This window comes from Myxine glutinosa, chromosome 5, assembly GCF_964187855.1.
Source record: "Myxine glutinosa chromosome 5, kmMyxGlut1.1, whole genome shotgun sequence".
NCBI lineage: Eukaryota > Metazoa > Chordata > Myxini > Myxiniformes > Myxinidae > Myxine > Myxine glutinosa.
The window spans coordinates 121962405-121981524 of NC_136265.1; the positions used below are offsets into that span (position 1 = coordinate 121962405).

Genomic DNA, 19120 nt, shown 5'->3' on the forward strand with positions numbered 1-19120 from the left:
CCGATAAATTTTTACCTACTTTAGTGTGGCACGCAATGTAGTTCCCTCTACTATTAACTCTACCCTGAGTGCGACAGTTTTACTGATATTCACAAATGAGTAAATATGTCCCCCTGCGACGTTGCACCCTTCTCCTCACAGAAACACACCCACAGGATAACCGAATCCGGAAAGAATTCGCAAACTACACATACAGCCGGTAGGGGGCATTATTTACAAGACTACGCTGCTATTTACACTACGATCCAGGACCTGTTTTTGGAGGAACACATGCAGATGTTATGCATAGAGAGAGCGCGCTTGCCAACATCGATACACCAACCCACGAGTGCTCTGTGGCCGACGGCCTTTAATAACGTGCAGAGCACCCTGTCCCAGCATCAAAAGCACCACCCCACCACCAATCGGTGCAGTCACCATTGTTCATTGGAATAAAAATAACTTCAACAACCCCTAACCCTGCAGGTGTCTCTTGCTCTTCTTGTGGTGCACTTGGTGGTGTTAACTATTAGTGGTTCACCTGTATGGCATAGGTGCCACGTTGATCCATAGGTCCATCCCCGGGTGGTGCTTGGCCGCAAACGAACTGCGGTCCATTGTGGGTGGCCACAAACATTGCGGTCCATATGGTGTACCGATCCAGGCAGCGAACAGCGAAAGTGCAGGCCCACAACTGCGCAGCCAGCACCTCTCTCTCCTCTCTCTCTACCCCAAAGCCAGATCCTCGGAGGTGGGAGACAAAAGAAGAAGACAAGTGAGTAAGGTGGTAAGGGCGCAAAAGTGCACGCAATGTAAGGTGATGCACACTGGGGGCACATGGGAACCAGGTGAGACAGGTACGTTCCTATCGTACGCCCCCCCCCCACCAGGTAACCTACATGGCCCCTCCCTTACCCCTTACTGCATCCACAAAACACAACACTACCCATAAACATCTACTTTACAAATCGACAAACATCCCTACTGTCTTCCCCGTTCCTCCCATAAACCAAATTCGTCTTCTCTCCCTCCTAACCAATCAAATTTGCCATTTTCAACTCTCATCAAAATTTGCCATCTCCAACTCAACATCATAATTTGCCATTACCAATTCATCATCAGTCCCTCCTAGGGAGGGAGAGATGGAATCACCCCAGTCTCATCCACGTCGTGATGCGTCTCACAAATCCAACAGCAATTCATCTCCTGCAACAAAACAAAGAAAACACAGGTGTGGAGTCATCATCATCACCACAGGTAAGTGGCTGCGTATGGTGCGACAGGTTCATCAATCCTAACTATCGCCTAAATGACTTTAACAACTTTACACTACCCGGGGTCTCTCTCCGGCCAAACCATTGGCCCTCTTACACTATGGGTTCTAAAAACCAATTCCCATTGGCCAAACTGTGGTGCTCTTCAATTTGGGGTCTCACTCCCCCGATTCATCTCCCGGTGCCCTCGCACAATTTCTGGGCTGCGGCGTGTACCTCTCCCAGTGGGTCTACCCACCTGCACACCTCCACCACTGCAGTTGCCTCCGAGCTTACCTGCTCCTTGCCCTAACCTAACTACCTGGGGAAGGCCCTCTGGCACTCTCCCCACTCGGTGCCCTCTCTGGCACTGGGCTACCCGGGTCCATCCTCCGGATCCTCGGGCCCCATCCACAACTCTACCGGCTCCCAGAGCCCACCTGCGGCCTCACCTGGCCGACATCCTCACAGTGGTGGAGTGCCCAACCAACTACACACACTAACAGGCTACACGCCCAGCCATTTCCACAACACTAATGCACCCATCCACAACACCATTCTGCAACCGCACCACAAATGCCAATATCCAACCACAATTTACCTGTACCCTCTACCTAACACTTACACTACCCGCCCCGGGTATCCGTGATGGGGGTCCACTCTTCCCCCATCCACACCTTCGCACCATGCACACCACTCCGTACCACTCACTCCAACTCTCTCCACACACCTGTACTTGCACACCTGTGCTCTCACACCTGGTGCCACCTGCACCCTTCTCTCCCCAAGCGCATTCGCGCTGATCCACACACTCACTACTCACACACTGCTCCACACACCTGTCCAGTTGCACACCTGTGCAATCACACCTGTTCAATTCTCACACACACGGCATCATCTCAGCTAACTACTTCCTTCTGAAACTTGCGCTTCCCAGTCGTCCCTTTAACTATTGCGCTCCCTCGTCATTATAATCCACACTAATCTACCTGCGTCCCCACTACAGGTATCAGTCACTAACTAACCTTAACGTTACCTACTGTCATCTTCGCTAGATCCCTACACACAATATCCTAACCCCCCCGGGCTAGTTTTCACTGCCATACACCCCATAAACTATTGCTCCTTTGCCCCCCCCACATGGGAAAGGTGGCAGGGATGCCACCCTCTCCCACCGGGCCTATCGCTCCTCAATCCCCCAGTCCTCTGGCACTAATAAGCCCCCCTTATTCAGAGGTACTGGGTCCCGCCTCGGCATCTAAAGCCGAGGCGATCCACGGGGGCGCCTGCTCGCCGGTGTAAGGTCTTATCCGGTCGGCGTGGACGATCCGAGGGAGGGCTCGTGGCCCCATTTTGATCTTAAAGACCACGTCACAGATTTGCGACAGGACGACTCCTGGGCCTTGCCAGGGGGAGGTGAGTTTTGGGCACCTTCCCTTCCGCCTCCGGGGATTAAAGAACCAAATCTTCATCCCCGGAGCGTATTGACTCCCCTGGCTCCGGTCGTCGTACCTGCGCTTCATCTTTTCCCCCGCCAGATGGAGTTGGCGGCGGGCGAAGGCATGGACTAGCTCCATGCCTTCCTCTAGGTGACGTGCGTACCCCTCCCTCGGCGGGTTAACCACTGTGTCTGGCACGGGACCGCATAGCAAGTCGGCGGGAGCCCGTAACTCCCGCCCATACATAAGCAACGCTGGACTGCATGCGGTGGCCCCGTGCTGGCTGGTTCGGTAGGCCATGAGCAAGTAAGGGAGATGTTCATCCCAGTCATCCTGACGGGTGGTGGTGAACAGTGCCAGTTGTTGGATTAAAGTTCGGTTGAATCTTTCCACCATCCCGTCAGATTGAGGTCTTAAAGGCGTTGTCCTGGTTTTTCGAATTGACAGGAGACTGCACACATCTTTTAGTAATTTGCTCTCAAAATTTCGTCCCTGGTCGGTGTGCAACTCCTGTGGAATCCCATGCCGGCACACAAATCCTTCCACGAAGGCCTGCGCTACCACCCCTGCTTCTTGGTTGGGGAGGGCGTAGGCCTCCGGCCACTTGGTGAAGTAGTCCATCACAACGAGGATATACTTATTACCTTGGCGGGTGCGGGGCAGCGGTCCTAGAATATCCATAGCCACCCGCTCAAGGGGGGCCCCCACCTGATGTAATTGAAGGGGGGCCCTCATCCTCCGTGCTGGTCCCTTTTTGGCAGAACAGGCGTCGCATCTCCGACACCAGTCCTGTATGTCGCGCCCCATATTCACCCAATAGAACCTCCGGCGGACCCGAGATATTGTCTTTGTCCTGCCCAAATGGCCGCCGGAGCGGGTACCATGCACCTGTTGCAATATGACGTTCTTGAATTTGTCAGGGACTATCACCAGCCAGGAAGTTCGATCAGAGGGAACCTCCACCCACTTGCGATACAAGATGTTGCCTTTCAATTCCAGGGTCTGCCACTGAGCCCAATATGCCTTTGTCTGCGCCCCGAGGGGGGTGACCTCTTCCCCCTTTGGTCTTTGCCCCAATTTGACCCATTGGAACACCGGCCCCAGAACAGGATCCTCCTGCTGGGCCGTGCTCCAAGCCAACTCTCCAAATTCCTCGTCCGCGGTTAGTGGCAAAATTGGCCCTCTCACCCGGGTTGCCCGGACGACGAGAATCGGGGCGGAATCGCCCAATTGCTCCCTCTCCTCGTGTCTCGCACAAAATTTACAGTTTTCCCCCAGACAAGGACGCCGAGAGAGTGCGTCCGCATTACCATGGGCCTTCCCGGCCCTATGGGCCACATCAAAATCGTACTGCTGCAACTTTTCCAACCACCTTGCAATTTGGCCCTCCGGTTCCTTGAACCGAAGGAGCCATTGCAAGGAGGAATGGTCAGTTCTAACCAAAAATTTCCGCCCGTACAAGTACGGGTGGAAATGGTTCATGGCAGCCAGCATAGCCAATAACTCTTTGCGAGTGACGCAATAATTTCTCTCGGGCCTACTTAAGGCCCGACTATAATAACCAATCACTCTCTCCACGCCCTCCTGTGTCTGAGACAAAACTGCGCCCAATCCTTCCTGGCTCGCATCCGTGTCCAGGGTAAATGTCCCGTCACTAGTGGGGTAAGCTAGAAGGGGTGCGGATGTTAGACACCCCTTCAATTTTTGGAAGGCCTCGTGGCACTCCCGTGTCCAATTAAATCGCGTCCCCTTCTCCGTAAGCCGGTGGAGGGGACGGGCCAACTCCGCAAATTTCGCCACAAAGCGCCGGTAGTAGGAGCAGAGTCCCAAAAATCCCCGCACCTCTTTGATGGTACGTGGTGCGGGCCACTCCTCTACCGCTTTAATTTTGTCTGGGTCTGTTTTTACCCCCTCGCGGCCAATCACGTGACCTAGATAGGCCACCTCTCTTGCAAACAAAGTGCACTTACTCGGGTTCAGCTTCAACCCTGCCTGTCTGAGGCACCCGAACACCTGGTCCAAATTAGCTAGTGCCTGGGGGAACGTTTGGGCATGTACCAGGACGTCATCCAGGTACACCAGGCATGACTGCCATGGCATGCCGCCTAGTACATGCTCCATCAATCTCTCAAAGGTGGCGGGGGCGTTACACAAACCAAACGGCATCACAGTAAACTGATACAGTCCCTTACCTGTGGAAAATGCCGTTTTCTCCTTCCCTGCCCTATCCATCTCCACCTGCCAATACCCACTCTTGAGGTCCAAAGTTGTGAACCAATTTGAGCCCGCAACGGCATCGAGGGTGTCATCAATCCTTGGCAGGGGATATGAGTCCTTGAGTGTCACGTTGTTTAGCTGGCGATAGTCCACGCAGAACCGCGTGGTCCCATCCTTCTTTTTGACCAGCACAACAGGTGACATCCAAGGACTTCCCGAGGGCTCGATCACACCTGCGTCGAGCATTTTTGCAACCTGCTCGTCAGCTTCCGCCCTCTTGCTCCAAGGGAGCCGTCGGGCGGCCTGACGAATAGGCCGGGCCTCACCGGTGTGGATCTGATGTTTCACCAGGCCCGTACGTCCAATATCCTCGGTGGACAGGGAGAAGAGGTCCAAATGGGACCCAACCAGTTTGTGTAAGGCCTCCCTCTGGGTACCTCCCAACTCTACGCTACTACGATTTACCATCTCGCAAATGGGATCGGGCCAATTCCTACTTGTTATTGAAGGCTCCCCCCGGGGTCGGCTCGGCTGGACGTTCTCGCCCCTCACTGTCGCGACTTCCTCAACTGGGGTGCAGCCAGCTACCCTCGTGCCCCTTACTATAGTGCGTGGTTCTGTACTCACATTTACTACTCGGACGGCCACTACCGGTCCGTCCGTTTTTACAAGGGTGCGGCCCACGATTAAACCCGGTATGGACTGCGCTGCCACCGGTTCGACCAGGCCGCAGGACTCCTGCCATGTTGGGCGAGCTGCCCACCGGGCCGGCACTATCGCCTCGGCCCTGGGGGGGATGGTCACGGCCTCGGAAGCCTCCAGCTCCGCTCTCTCGGCCGTGCTCACTCCCCCTAACGGCAGCTCTTCTACTCCCACCTGCAGGATCCCCCGGCACAAGTCGATTTTACAACCGCTGGCAGTCAACAGGTCCAACCCTATTAAACATGGGTCGCACACCTCCGCCACCCAAACATCTATCTCCCTCCTTACCGACCCTAACTTGAGGGTCACAGAACCACGCCCTATGATCGGGGCCGTTACCCCGGTAGCAAGCTGCAAACTATAATTTTGCAGGCGCTGGATCTTATCCCAGCCACCTGCGCTCGAATCAAGGACCACAGGGCTGATGATCGTGGCGCTAGCTCCTGTGTCCACGACGGCGTCTACCCCCACGCCGGCAATTTTGCATCTAATTGTCAGGCTACCGGTTCCAATTTGGCCACAATAAATGACCTGTCGCGTCAATGAGGGCTCTCCTCCATCCTCTGCTGCCGAACACCGCCCTACGTGCCCGACACCTTCTAGTTTCCCGGGGTCTGGCGGGGGGGTGTCTGGGGTCGGCTAACCCGCTCCCCCCTGGGCGGAGTTGAGGACCTCAACTGCCGGGGATCATCCCGGCGCGCGTTTCGACAGTGCCGCGCCAGGTGACCCAGGCGGTTGCAGGTATAGCACCTCACCTGATAAGGTGCTTGCCTCCGGAATTCCAAATTCCCCCCCCTGTAGGTCCGAATTGGATTACCCGCTCGTGGTCCACCGCGGGCCACCTCCGGGGCCGCCTGCCATGGTCCAGGTCCTGCCAGGCGCTGGTCCACCAGCCTCCGGACCATGCCCGCCAGGTCAGGACCCACGTCGGGGGCGGGCCCCCTAAGGGGTCCGCCCTCCATCGGGGGTCCCATCTGGCGGACCGCCATTGCGAGACGCTCGCCCCCCCGGGCCAGGGGCCTCGCTGCTTCCCAACGGGCCGCAGCGTCAGCCGCCTGGCTCAGAGTCTGCGGGCGCCACATGGCGAGCTGTTGCCGGAGCTCAATATCCGGGAGGGCCTGGATAAAATGGTCCAGCGCCAGGCTTTCCCGGGAATCCGCTGCCATGCTAGCATGTGCGATCCCCACTGCGCGGCGAATGTCGTGGGCAAGTTCCCCGATGGCTTCCTGGGGCTTGCGCTTTCGCAGCGCGAGCTGAGCTTTAACAAGCTCGCTCTGCTGTTCTATTCCAAATCGATTAATTAGGGCGTCGCGGAGGGCTGGCAGGGTGAGAGCACCCGCTGGTAATGCCGTCAGCACCTCCGCCGCCGCGCCGCGCAATGCGGCCACCAGGTGTACTCCACCTTCGTCCTCACCCCAACCGTTACCCTTACACACACAGTCGAACTGCGCCAGGTACGCGCGTAGATCACTCTTGCCGTCATACGGCGCGAGTGGGACCTTGTGGGACCACCTCGTATGCGAGTCGTTGCCCGCCGGCCGGACCCCGTGCGTCGCCCCTTGCGGGGTCAGCGCGGGGCCGAACCGGCCGGGCCCCCACAGTACACTACCCCCAAGGGGCTCTCGTGCCTCCCCGGTCCCTCCAACAACTACCCCTGTTGGTGTCGATGCATGGGTCACACCTCCGCAACCCGCTACCCATTCCATACCACCACAACCTTGCTCACCCACACCTCGCACCTCTCGTTCCATACCCTCCGGACCAGCCATACACCTCACTCTTGGCCTCTCACGAACATCCGGGTCTATCTCGACCCCCAAGCTTATTAAATCACCTGGCGCATCATACGCACGACCATATTGGTCACCACTTACACCGGGTCCTCTTTCTCTTCGCTTCTCCTCCATCACCTGCGAATCCCTCATCCGGTTAATGAGCACATCATCACGATCCGAACACAGACTTTGGACCAATTCTTTTACTTCCTCCTTTATCTCTTTCTTATCCTCTCTCCGTCGCTTCTTAATTTCGCTCACCCCTTCTTCCACTTCCTCTAATTTTTGCTTCATCTCCTTCATCTCTTCGTGCGCCCCTTTAAGTTCTTCCTCTAACTCCACTTTATTTTTTTCTATGTGCTCCCGCACCTCCCGCTCTTTAACCTCCATTACCTCTACCACCTTGTCCATTTTCCTCGTCAGGTCCTCATGTACCGTCTGGCACTCTTTTTTAATTACCCCTACGTCCTTTTTCATCTCCTTCTGTGTCGATTTTAAACCCTCTATTACCGCTGTGTTCTTCTTTACCTGGTCCCCCAACTCCTTTTGTCCCACTGTCAGTTGTTCTACTCCCAGCGTCAACTCCTCTATACCACCTTGCAATTTTACAGTCCCCTTTCTCACCTCTTTCTCCATGCGCTCCTTACAGTGCCTCACCTCCTCGCGCACTCCTCCGACCTCCTCACTCACTCCTCTTCTGATCTCCTCTCCCATCACTTGCATCTCCTGCCCAGATGCCACCCTCATCTGCTCCATTTCCTCCCTGTGAGCATCCAGTTTGGTTTCTACCCCCATTCTGACCCCCTCTATCTGCTGCTCCATTTGTTTAACTTCCCTTTCCGCTTGGTCCCTCATGTCCCTCAATTTGCCTTCCATACTGTTTTCTAACCCCTCTAACCCTTTTTGCATCCCTTCCATTTGATTCTCTTGAGCGGCCATTCTGTTTTCTACCCCCGTTAACCCATGTTTCACTCCCTCTATCTGATTCTCTTGAGCGGCCATTCTGTTTTCTACCCCCGTTAACCCATTCTTTACTTCTTTTATCCCGTTGTCTAACTCCTCAAAATTATTGTCTAACTTCCCAATTTTCTTGTCTAACTCCTCAAAATTATTGTCTAACTTCTCACTGGTACCCCTCGCTTCGTCCCTCATTACCCCCATTTGGTTTCCCATTACCCCCATTTGGTTTTCCAACCGCTCACCCAATCGCTCATTATTAGCCCTCGTTTCCTCCCTCATTTTCTCGCTATTCTGGGCCATAAGGGCCTTCATTTGTATGAAAAAAAGGCCCCAATCCATCGGGGGCGCTGCCACGGTCGCTGGCGCGGTGATCAGCGAGGCGCCATTTTGCGCGCCCGCTTCTTCGTGCGTGACGGCGCTATTTTGCGAACCTGCCGCCCTCACTGCTTCGCTCTCCTCCTGTCCCTCATTTTGGTCCTGGATCGACCCTACCTCACTCTCCCCTACCGGACCCCAGCCGTCTTGATCCGCCATAGCGCGACTTGCAAAATTCGAGTTTCGTAAAACAAAACAAATTTCGGCCGCTCCAAATTTTGACCAAATTTTTTTTTTTTCCCCTATTCGTTTTTTTTTTTTTTCTTCAAAATTTGGTCGGGCCTCGAATCCCACTCCTGACACCAATTGTTACAGATACGACTTTGATGGTATGGTGGGCCGAGCGGGATGGCCGCCGTATCCGTACAAGTTACCCGATTGTGCCCGAATGTTGACTAATCGCGCTACGCTGGCTCAATAGGAAAGAGAAGACACCCGGCTGGGTTATAATGACACAATACGACACCAGGGTTTCGATTCTCAAGTATATTCGTACGGAAAAAGGTTAGATTACAGGGGCTAGAGGTATATTACAGGAAGACAGGCACTTAGACACACTCTTATATTATCCCCGGACAGACGACAGACACACGGGACAAAATGCTGACTCACACGGGGGTTGATGAAAAGGGGAGGCAGGTCGCGATGGCTCAGGTGCACCTGGCTCAGGGACAGAATCACGTACGGTGGTGTCCAGAGATGCGTGAAGGTATCACAGCGCTTGTGGGTCGCGACTTTGGTCTCAAGCTGGGGAGGTCGCTCAGCGCTCGGGAGGGTGGCGTCTTTTCCTTCCAAGCTCGGGGCGCATCTCTCGTCACGTCCGGCGCGGGGCCGCGTATATATCCGGCGGGGAGTGACACGCCCTCGGCTCGTTAGCGCCGCCCCAGATGGCATCGGCCCATGGCTTCTCATTGGGTGCGGGGGTTACCGGCTCCGCCCTTGACGAGGGGCCGACAGGGAGCCCCTTCGTGGTAACCCCGTGGAGCGCGTGGTCAATGGTGGCTAACCGAGCCGGAAGGAGGACGCCCACTCCCCATGCCGTCACCGCGCCGCCCCCCTCTTTTGTTGTTGTTGTTGTAGTTGGCGCTTCTTCATGGGGAAGAGATGCGGAGAGGTATGGGGAGGTCCTAAACTTCCTAACAGGTGCTATATAATCACATTCTGGTGCAACGAAGAGTCATAATTAATGGAAACAAGTCCTTAACTGACATAGATTAAGAATAACTAGCAAGATGTCCTATAATTGTCTACGTGTGGTGCGGGGGACCTGGGCACGACATTTAATGGGGGGATGAAGGGGAAGATCGGCTCTAATGGGTGTTGTTTACAGACAATGGGACTAGGGAATGGGGTAAGGGAGAGTTGGGGAGTATCGGAGAAAATAGGGGAATATTTACAAGCGGATATGGAGGCCAAATTCCATATTCGCAACATTATATATATATATATATATATATATTGTTACAGACGCGGTTGTGGATGTTGGTTTACCGAGCGGTTTGGTATGACCGCGTCTGCACGTTTACCCGATTATACTCGAACGTTGGCCGAGTCGCGCTACGCTAAATCAATTGAGGAAAGGACACAACGGCTGGGTTAAAATGACACGACATCAAGGGTTCAGTTCTCAAGACCTCCGGAGGAGGTTATATTAGTTCGGAACGTTTAGATTACAGGGATGAGAGGTACAGCATAGTAAGATAGGCACTTAATTACGGTCTTATAATAGCCCCGACAGACGACAGATAAACACGACAAAACTGACTCACACGGGGATTGATGGCAAGGAAAGCGGGTAGTCGATGGCTCAAGGTGCACCTTGGCTCAGGGACAGAATCGACCCGGTCCGGTCCAGTAGATGCGGGGAGGTCGCTCAGCGCTCGGAGGTCGCGACTTGTCTCTTCTTCAAGCTCGGGGCGCATCTCACCTCACATCCGGTAAGTCGCTGCGTATATCCGGCGGGGAGTGACACGCCCTCGGCTCGTTAGCTCCGCCCCAGATGGAATCGGCCCGTTGCTTCTCATTGGGTGCGGGGGTTACCGGGCTCCGCCCTTGACGAGGGGCCGACAGGCAGCCCCTTCGTGGTAACCCCGTCGGCGCACATGGGTAATGGCGGCTAACCGAGCCGGAGTGAGGACGCACACTCCCCGCACGCCGTTGTTGTAGTTGTTGTTGTTGTTGTTGTTGTTTCATGGGGAAGATGGGAGGAGGTATGGGGAGGTCCTAAACTCACTACTGGTGCCATACGATCACATTCTGGTGCAACGAAGAGTCAGAATTAATGGAAACGAGTCCTTAACTGACATAGACTAAGAATAACTAGCAAGATGTCCGAAAGTTGTCTACGTGAGATGCGGTGGACCTGGGCACAACATTTAATGGGGGAAAAAGGGGAAGGTCGGTTCTACAGAGTGTTATTTACAGGCAATGGGACTAGGGAATGGGGGATCGGGGATAGTTGGGGAGTATTGGGGAAATAGGGGAATATTTACAAGCGGATATGGAGGCCAAATGCCATATCCGCAACAATATATATATATTGTTGCGAATATGGAATTTGGCCTCCATATCCGCTTGTAAATATTCCCCTATTTTCCCCAATACTCCCCAACTATCCCCAATCCCCCATTCCCTAGTCCCATTGTCTGTAAACAACAATCAGTAGAGCCGACCTTCCCCTTTTTCCCCCATTAAATGTCGTGCCCAGGTCCACCGCACCACACGTAGACCACTTTCGGACATCTTGCTAGTTATTCTTAGTCTATGTCAGGTAAGGCCTCGTTTCCATTAATTATGACTTCGTTGCACCAGAATGTGATTATATGGCACCAGTAGTGAGTTTAGGACCTTTCCCATACCTCCTCCCATCTTCTTCCCCGTCTACAACAACAGAGGGGCACGGCGCTGCGCGGGGGGGAGTGTGCGTCCTCCCACCGGCTCGGTTAGCCGCCATCGACAATGCGCTCCAGACAACGCGCTCCAGACCATGCGCTCCACGGGGTTACCACAAAGGGGCTCCTTGTCAGCTCCTCGTCAAGGGCGGAGCCGGTAACCCCCCCGCACGCACCCAATGAGAAGCAACGTGCCGATTCCACGAGGCGGAGCTAACGAGCCGAGGGCGTGTCACTCCCCGCCGGATATACGCGGCCCCGCGCCGGATGTGACGTCAGATGCGCCCCCAGCTTGAGACGAAAAGACGCCACCTCGAGCGCTGTGCAACCTTCCGCATCTCTGGACCGGACCGGGTCGATCCTGCCCTGAGCCCAGGTGCACCTGGAGCCATCGACAACCGCTTTCCTGCCATCAACCCCCGTGTGAGTCAGCCTTGTCCCGTTTACCTGTCGTCTGTTGGGGTTAATATAAGGTTGTGTCTAAGTGCCTATCTTCCTTTGCTGTCCCTCTCGTCCCTGTAATCTGACCTTCCGTAACGAATATAATCTCCTCCGGAGGTCTTGAGAACCGTATCCCTGGTGTCGTCATTTTAATCCCAGCCGTGTGTCTGTTCCGTCATTGACCTAGCATCGCGCGACTAGTCAACGTTCGGGTATAATATCGAGTATAATCTTGTGCAGACGTGGTCATCCCAAAACCGCTCGGTGAATAACATCCAAGCCACGTCTGTAACAATTGGTGTCGAGGAGTGGAATTCGAACCCGGGACTAAATTTATTAGGCCCAAATTTGTAACAAGTAGAATCGATTCGGAGCGCGTTTCCCGCGCGTTATTAGGCCCAAATTTGTAACAAGTAGAATCGATTCGGAGCGCGTTTCCCGCGCGAAATTATAACGGCCGAAATTTGTTTTGTTGTATAAAAACCCGAATTTTGAAAGTCGCGCTATGGCAGACCAAGACAGCTGGGGTCCGGTAGAGGAGAGTGAGGTAGGGTCGATCCAGGACCAAATTGAGGGACAAGAGGAGAGCGAAGCAGTGAGGGCGGCAGGGTCGCAAAATAGCGTTGTCATGCACGAGGTGGCCGCGGCGTCCACACCCGCGACCGTAGTGGCGCCACTGGTGGATTCGAACCTTTTTATCCTGCAAATGAGGGCCCTTATGGAACAAATGGGTGAGCAATTGGGAGACCAAATTAGAGGTTTGAAAAGCAGTATGGGACAAATGGGGAACCGGATGGAGGCTCAGAATGAGCAATTGGGGGTAATGGGGAACCGGATGGATGCTCAGGGTGAGCGATTGGAGGGCAAAATAGGGGTAATGAGGGACGAAGCGAGGGGTACCAGTGAGGGATTAGACAATAATTTTAAGGGATTAGACAATAATTTTAAGGGATTAGACATGAAATTTGGGAAATTAGACGATAGATTAGGGGAAATACAGGAGGGGTTAACGGGGGTAGAAAACAGAATGGCCGCTCAAGAGAATCAAATGGAAGGGATGCAAAAAGGGTTAGAGGGGTTAGAAAACACCATGGAAGGCAAATTGAGGGACATGAGGGACCAAGCGGAAAGGGAAGTTAACCAAATGGGGCAGCAGATAGAGGGGGTCAGAATGGGGGTAGAAACTAAACTGGATGCTCACAGGGAGGAAATGGAGCAGATGAGGGTGGCATCTGGGCAGGAGATGCAAGTGATGGGAGAGGAGATCAGAAGAGGAGTGAGTGAGGAGATCGGAGGAGTGCGCGAGGAGGTGAGGCACTGTAAGGAGCACATGGAGAAGGAGGTGAGAAAGGGGACTGTAAAATTGCAAGGGGGCATAGAGGACCTGACGCAGGAAGTAGAACAGCTGACGGAGGGACAAAAAGAACTAACGGACCAGGTAAAGAAGAACACAGCGGTAATAGGAGGGTTAAAAGCGACACAAAATGACTTAAAAAATGACTTGGTAGCGACGAGGAGGGAATGTCAGATGGTACGTGAGGGACTGACAACGAGGCTGGACGAGGTGATAGAGGTAATGGAGACGAAGGACCGGCAGGTGAGGACGCACCTGGAAACGGTCAAGGTAGCCTTAGAGGATGAGCTTGAGGAGACGTACCGGGGAATAAAAGAGGTGAAGCACAAATTAGAAGAAGTGGAAGAAGGGATGAGCGAAATTAAGAAGCGACGGAGAGGGGATAAGAGAGAGATAAAAGAGGAGATAAAAGAATTGGTCCAAAGTCTGTGTTTGGATCGTGATGATGTGCTCATTAACCGGATGAGGGATTCGCAGGTGATGGAGGAGAAGCGAAGAGGAAGAGGACCCGGTGTAAGTGGTGACCAATATGGTCGTGCGTATGATGCGCCAGGGGATTTAAGAAGCTTGGGGGTCGAGATAGACCCGGGTGTTCGTGAGAGGCCGTTGGTGAAGTGTGCGACAGGTCTGGTGTGCGAAAAAGGAGGTGTGCAAGAAAGTCCGACTCTGGGGTGTGTGAGGAAAAAGTGTGTGCCAAGGAGTGAGGGTGCTGGCGAGAGTGAGTCGGTCGTAGCGCGTGTGCGAGGGGGCACATGGAAGCGCGGGGTGGTGAGTGTTACAGAGGGTGTGACGGGAGAGTGTGCGCAAGAGTGTGCGCGAGAAAGGTGTGTGACGGACAGGTGCATGGGGAAAGAGTGCGCTGTCAGAAGTAAGGAAGAGTGTCCACCTGTGGTGAGTGTTACAGAGGGTGTAACGGGAGAGTGTGCGCGAGAAAGGTGTGTGACGGACAGGTGCATGAGGAAAGAGTGCGCTGTCAGAAGTAAGGAAGAGTGTCCACCTGTGGTGAGTGTTACAAAGGGTGTAACGGGAGAGTGTGCGCGAGAAAGGTGTGTGACGGACAGGTGCACGAGGAAAGAGTGCGCTGTCAAGAGTAAGGGTGAGTGCGCTGTCAAGAATGGAGGTGAGAGTAGTGAGAGTGACAAGGAGAGTGAGCTGGTTGTGACAGGTGAGCGAGGATGTACACCTGGGATGGAAGGATGCACACCTGGAATGGTAGAGCGTGAGTGGGAATGCACGCTGGAGTTGGTGGTGAGGCACGTGGTTGGGTGTGCGAATGGGAGCACACCTGTGATTGTCACAGAGGAGGTGACCGAGGAGGGGGCGCGAAGCGGTGTATTGGTGAGGTGTGCTACCAACGAATGTGTGCCAAAGTGTTCGGTGGTCAGGTGTGTGACCAAGGCTGTGAGTGGAATGGGTGTACCTGGGTGTGTAAGGAAAGGTACGAGGAGCATGGGCACGGCTGGATGTGTGAGCAAGGAACGGGCTGCGGGGTGTAAGCATGCAGGTGAAGCATCGACGTTACACGGGTTAGAGGTTAGAGCGACTTTTAGCCGAAGCGGGCCCTCGGTGCGTGCCGGGCCTCGCTTTGAACGGCCGCGTCCAGGCTCCACTAGGCGGAGCTGGCAGCCCGATAGGAAGGGTCGTTATGGCAACCACGTTTTGTTGAGACGTGCCGGCAGGTCGAGATCGGGACATTGGATGGCTCCACGCCGAGGTGATGCGTGGGATCTCGGCCCGGGTAAGCCCCCGTCCCTGCACCGAGTGCCGGACGCATCCAGCCGCTGGCACAGAACAACCCGCATTCATGGCTTGGCTTTACAAAGCCGGGCTTTGGACGGGAATTGGCGCACCGAGAGGTATTAGTGAGTAGACTGGGTGATGAGGTTAGTGTTTTGGACCCAAAATTAGAGAAAAACAAAATTTGATGATTGGCAAGGGATTGGCAGTAGTGATTGGCAGATGATGGGTAGTGATTGGCAAATTTTTAATTTGTTGAAATTTGATGTGCAAAATTGGTAGTGAGCGATGGGCCCGGTGGGTAAGAGTGGCATCCCTGCCACCCTGCCCAAGGGGGGGCAAAGGAGCAATAGCTTATGGGGTGTATGGCAGTGAAAACTAGCCCGGGTGGGTTAGGATATGGTGTGTAGGGATCTAGCGAGGATTGACATTAGGTGACGTTAAGTTTAGTTAGTGACTGATACCTGTAGTAGGGACGCAGGTAGATTAGTGTGGATGATAATGACGAGGGAGCGCAATAGTTTAAAGGGACGACTGGGAAGCGCAAGTTTCAGAAGGGAGTAGTTAGCTGAGATGCTGCCGTGTTTGTGAGAATTGAACAGGTGTGATTGCACAGGTGTGCAACTGGACAGGTGTGTGGAGCAGTGTATGAGTAGTGAGTGTGTGGATCAGCGCGAATGCGCTTGGGGAGAGAAGGGTGCAGGTGGCACCAGGTGTGAGAGCACAGGTGTGCAGGTACAGGTGTGTGGAGAGAGTTGGAGTGAGTGGTACGGAGTGGTGTGCATGGTGCGAAGGTGTGGATGGGGGAAGAGTGGACCCCTTTCACGAGTACCCGGGGCGGGTAGTGTAAGTGTTAGGTAGAGGGTGCAGGTAAATTGTGGTTGGATATTGGCATTTGTGGTGCGGTTGCAGAATGGTATTGTGGATGGGTGCATTAGTGTTGTGGAAATGGCTGGGCGTGTAGCCTGTTAGTGTGTGTAGTTGGTTGGGCACTCCACCACTGTGAGGATGTCGGCCAGGTGAGGCCGCAGGTGGGCTCTGGGAGCCGGTAGTTGTGAGTGGGTGCCTGAGGATCCCGGGTGTGGATCGGGCAGCCCAGTGCCAGAGAGGGCACGGAGTGGGGAGAGCGCCAGAGGGCCTTCCCCAGGTAGATAGGTTAGGGTAAGGAACAGGTAAGCTCGGAGGCAACTACAGTGGTGGAGGTGTGCAGGTGGGTAGACCCGCTGGGAGAGGTACACGCCACAGCCCAGAAATTGTGCGAGGGCACCGGGAGATGAATCGGGGGAGTGAGACCCCAAATTGAAGAGCACCACAGTTTGGCCAATGGGAATTGGTTTTTAGAACCCATAGTGTAAGAGGGCCAATGGTTTGGCTGGAGAAAGACCCCGGGTAGTGTAAAGTTGTTAAAGTCATTTAGGAGATAGTTAGGATTGATGAACCTGTCGCACCATACGCAGCCACTTACCTGAGGTGATGATGATGACTCCACACCTGTGTTTTCTTGGTTTGTAGCAGGAAATGAGATTGCTGTGGATTTGTGAGACGCATCACGACGTGGATGAGACATTGGGGTGATTCCATCTCTCCCTCCCTAGGAGGGACTGATGATGAATTGGTAATGGCAAATTTTGATGTTGAGTTGAAAATGGCAAATTTTGATGAGAGTTGAAAATGGCAAATTTGATTGGTTAGGAGGGAGAGAAGACGAATTTGGTTTATGGGAGGAACGGGGAAGACAGTAGGGATGTTTGTTGATTTGTAAAGTAGATGTTTATGGGTAGTGTTGTGTTTTGTGGATGCAGTAAGGGGTAAGGGAGGGGCCATGTAGGTTACCTGGTGGGGGGGGGCGTACGATAGGAACGTACCTGTCTCACCTGGTTCCCATGTGCCCCCAGTGTGCATCATCTTGTATTGCGTGCACTTTTGCGCCCTTACCACCTTACTCACTTGTCTTCTTCTTTTGTCTCCCACCTCCGAGGATCTGGCTTTGGGGTAGAGAGAGAGGAGAGAGCGGTGCTGGCTACGCAGTTGTGGGCCTGCACTTTCGCTGCTTGCTGCTTGGATCGATACACCATACGGACCGCAATGTTTGTGGCCACCCACAATGGACCGCAGTTCTTTTGCGGCCAAGCACCACCCGTGGAAGGACCTATGGGTCAACGTGGCACCTATGCCAAACAGATGAACCACTTATAGTTGACACCACTGAAGGACAAAATACAGAAATGGACGCGGTTGGCGCCTTTCTTTATTTTAGAAAAGAAGTAAGAAGGCCAAGTGCACCACACGAAGGCAAGACCAGCGGCAGAACATCGGCCGGCTGCGACACCACACAATGATTTATAAACACTTTATTGGTGCACCGGATGGTGCTCACTGTGTGATGGGGTGGTGCTTGATGCTTGGAAGGGGTGCTCTGCACGTTATTAAAGGCCGTCGGCCACAGAGCACTCGTGGGTTGGTGTATCGATGCTGGCAAGCGTGCTCTCTCTATGCATAACATCTGCATGTGTTCCTCCAAAAACAGGTCCTGGATCGTAGTGTAAATATCAGCGTAGTCTTGTGTAAATAATGCTCCCTACCGGCTGTATGTTTAGTTTGAGAATTCTTTCCGGATTCGGTTATCCTGTGGGTGTGTTTCTGTGAGGAGAAGGGTGCAACGTCGCAGGGGGACATATTTACTCATTCGTGAATATCTGTAAAACTGTCGCACTCAGGGTAGAGTTAATAATAGAGGGAACTACATTGCGTGCCACACTAAAGTAGGTAAAAATTTATCGGGTCGGGACGCCCCGAGAGTAGAGAAGGGTGCAATGTTGCGAATATGGAATTTGGCCTCCATATCCGCTTGTAAATATTCCCCTATTTTCCCCAATACTCCCCAACTATCCCCAATCCCCCATTCCCTAGTCCCATTGTCTGTAAACAACAATCAGTAGAGCCGACCTTCCCCTTTTTCCCCCATTAAATGTCGTGCCCAGGTCCACCGCACCACACGTAGACCACTTTCGGACATCTTGCTAGTTATTCTTAGTCTATGTCAGTTAAGGCCTCGTTTCCATTAATTATGACTCTTCGTTGCACCAGAATGTGATTATATGGCACCAGTAGTGAGTTTAGGACCTTTCCCATACCTCCTCCCATCTTCTTCCCCGTCTACAACAACAGAGGGGCACGGCGCTGCGCGGGGGGGAGTGTGCGTCCTCCCACCGGCTCGGTTAGCCGCCATCGACAATGCGCTCCAGACAACGCGCTCCAGACCATGCGCTCCACGGGGTTACCACAAAGGGGCTCCTTGTCAGCTCCTCGTCAAGGGCGGAGCCGGTAACCCCCCCGCACGCACCCAATGAGAAGCAACGTGCCGATTCCACGAGGCGGAGCTAACGAGCCGAGGGCGTGTCACTCCCCGCCGGATATACGCGGCCCCGCGCCGGATGTGACGTCAGATGCGCCCCCAGCTTGAGACGAAAAGACGCCACCTCGAGCGCTGTGCAACCTTCCGCATCTCTGGACCGGACCGGGTCGATCCTGCCCTGAGCCCAGGTGCACCTGGAGCCATCGACAACCGCTTTCCTGCCATCAACCCCCGTGTGAGTCAGCCTTGTCCCGTTTACCTGTCGTCTGTTGGGGTTAATATAAGGTTGTGTCTAAGTGCCTATCTTCCTTTGCTGTCCCTCTCGTCCCTGTAATCTGACCTTCCGTAACGAATATAATCTCCTCCGGAGGTCTTGAGAACCGTATCCCTGGTGTCGTCATTTTAATCCCAGCCGTGTGTCTGTTCCGTCATTGACCTAGCATCGCGCGACTAGTCAACGTTCGGGTATAATATCGAGTATAATCTTGTGCAGACGTGGTCATCCCAAAACCGCTCGGTGAATAACATCCAAGCCACGTCTGTAACAATATATATATATATATATATATATATATATATATATATATATATATATATATATATATATATATATATGTATGTATGTATGTATGTATGTATGTA

At 53.7% G+C, this 19120-nt stretch overlaps 1 protein-coding gene and 1 long non-coding RNA gene across 4 annotated transcripts in view; one reads left to right on the plus strand and one right to left on the minus strand.

Moving 5' to 3' along the window:
• LOC144892364 (uncharacterized) overlaps positions 1-12164 on the plus strand; it is a 162698-nt gene extending 150534 nt beyond the window's left edge. Inside the window, exon 2 of the long non-coding RNA XR_013623547.1 lies at positions 11593-12164. This is a non-coding gene — a long non-coding RNA (uncharacterized LOC144892364). The remainder of the gene's footprint in view (positions 1-11592) is intronic.
• The window catches only part of MMS22L (MMS22 like, DNA repair protein), a 377026-nt gene that overhangs the window by 295749 nt on the left and 62157 nt on the right, over positions 1-19120 (minus strand). The window lies entirely within an intron of this gene.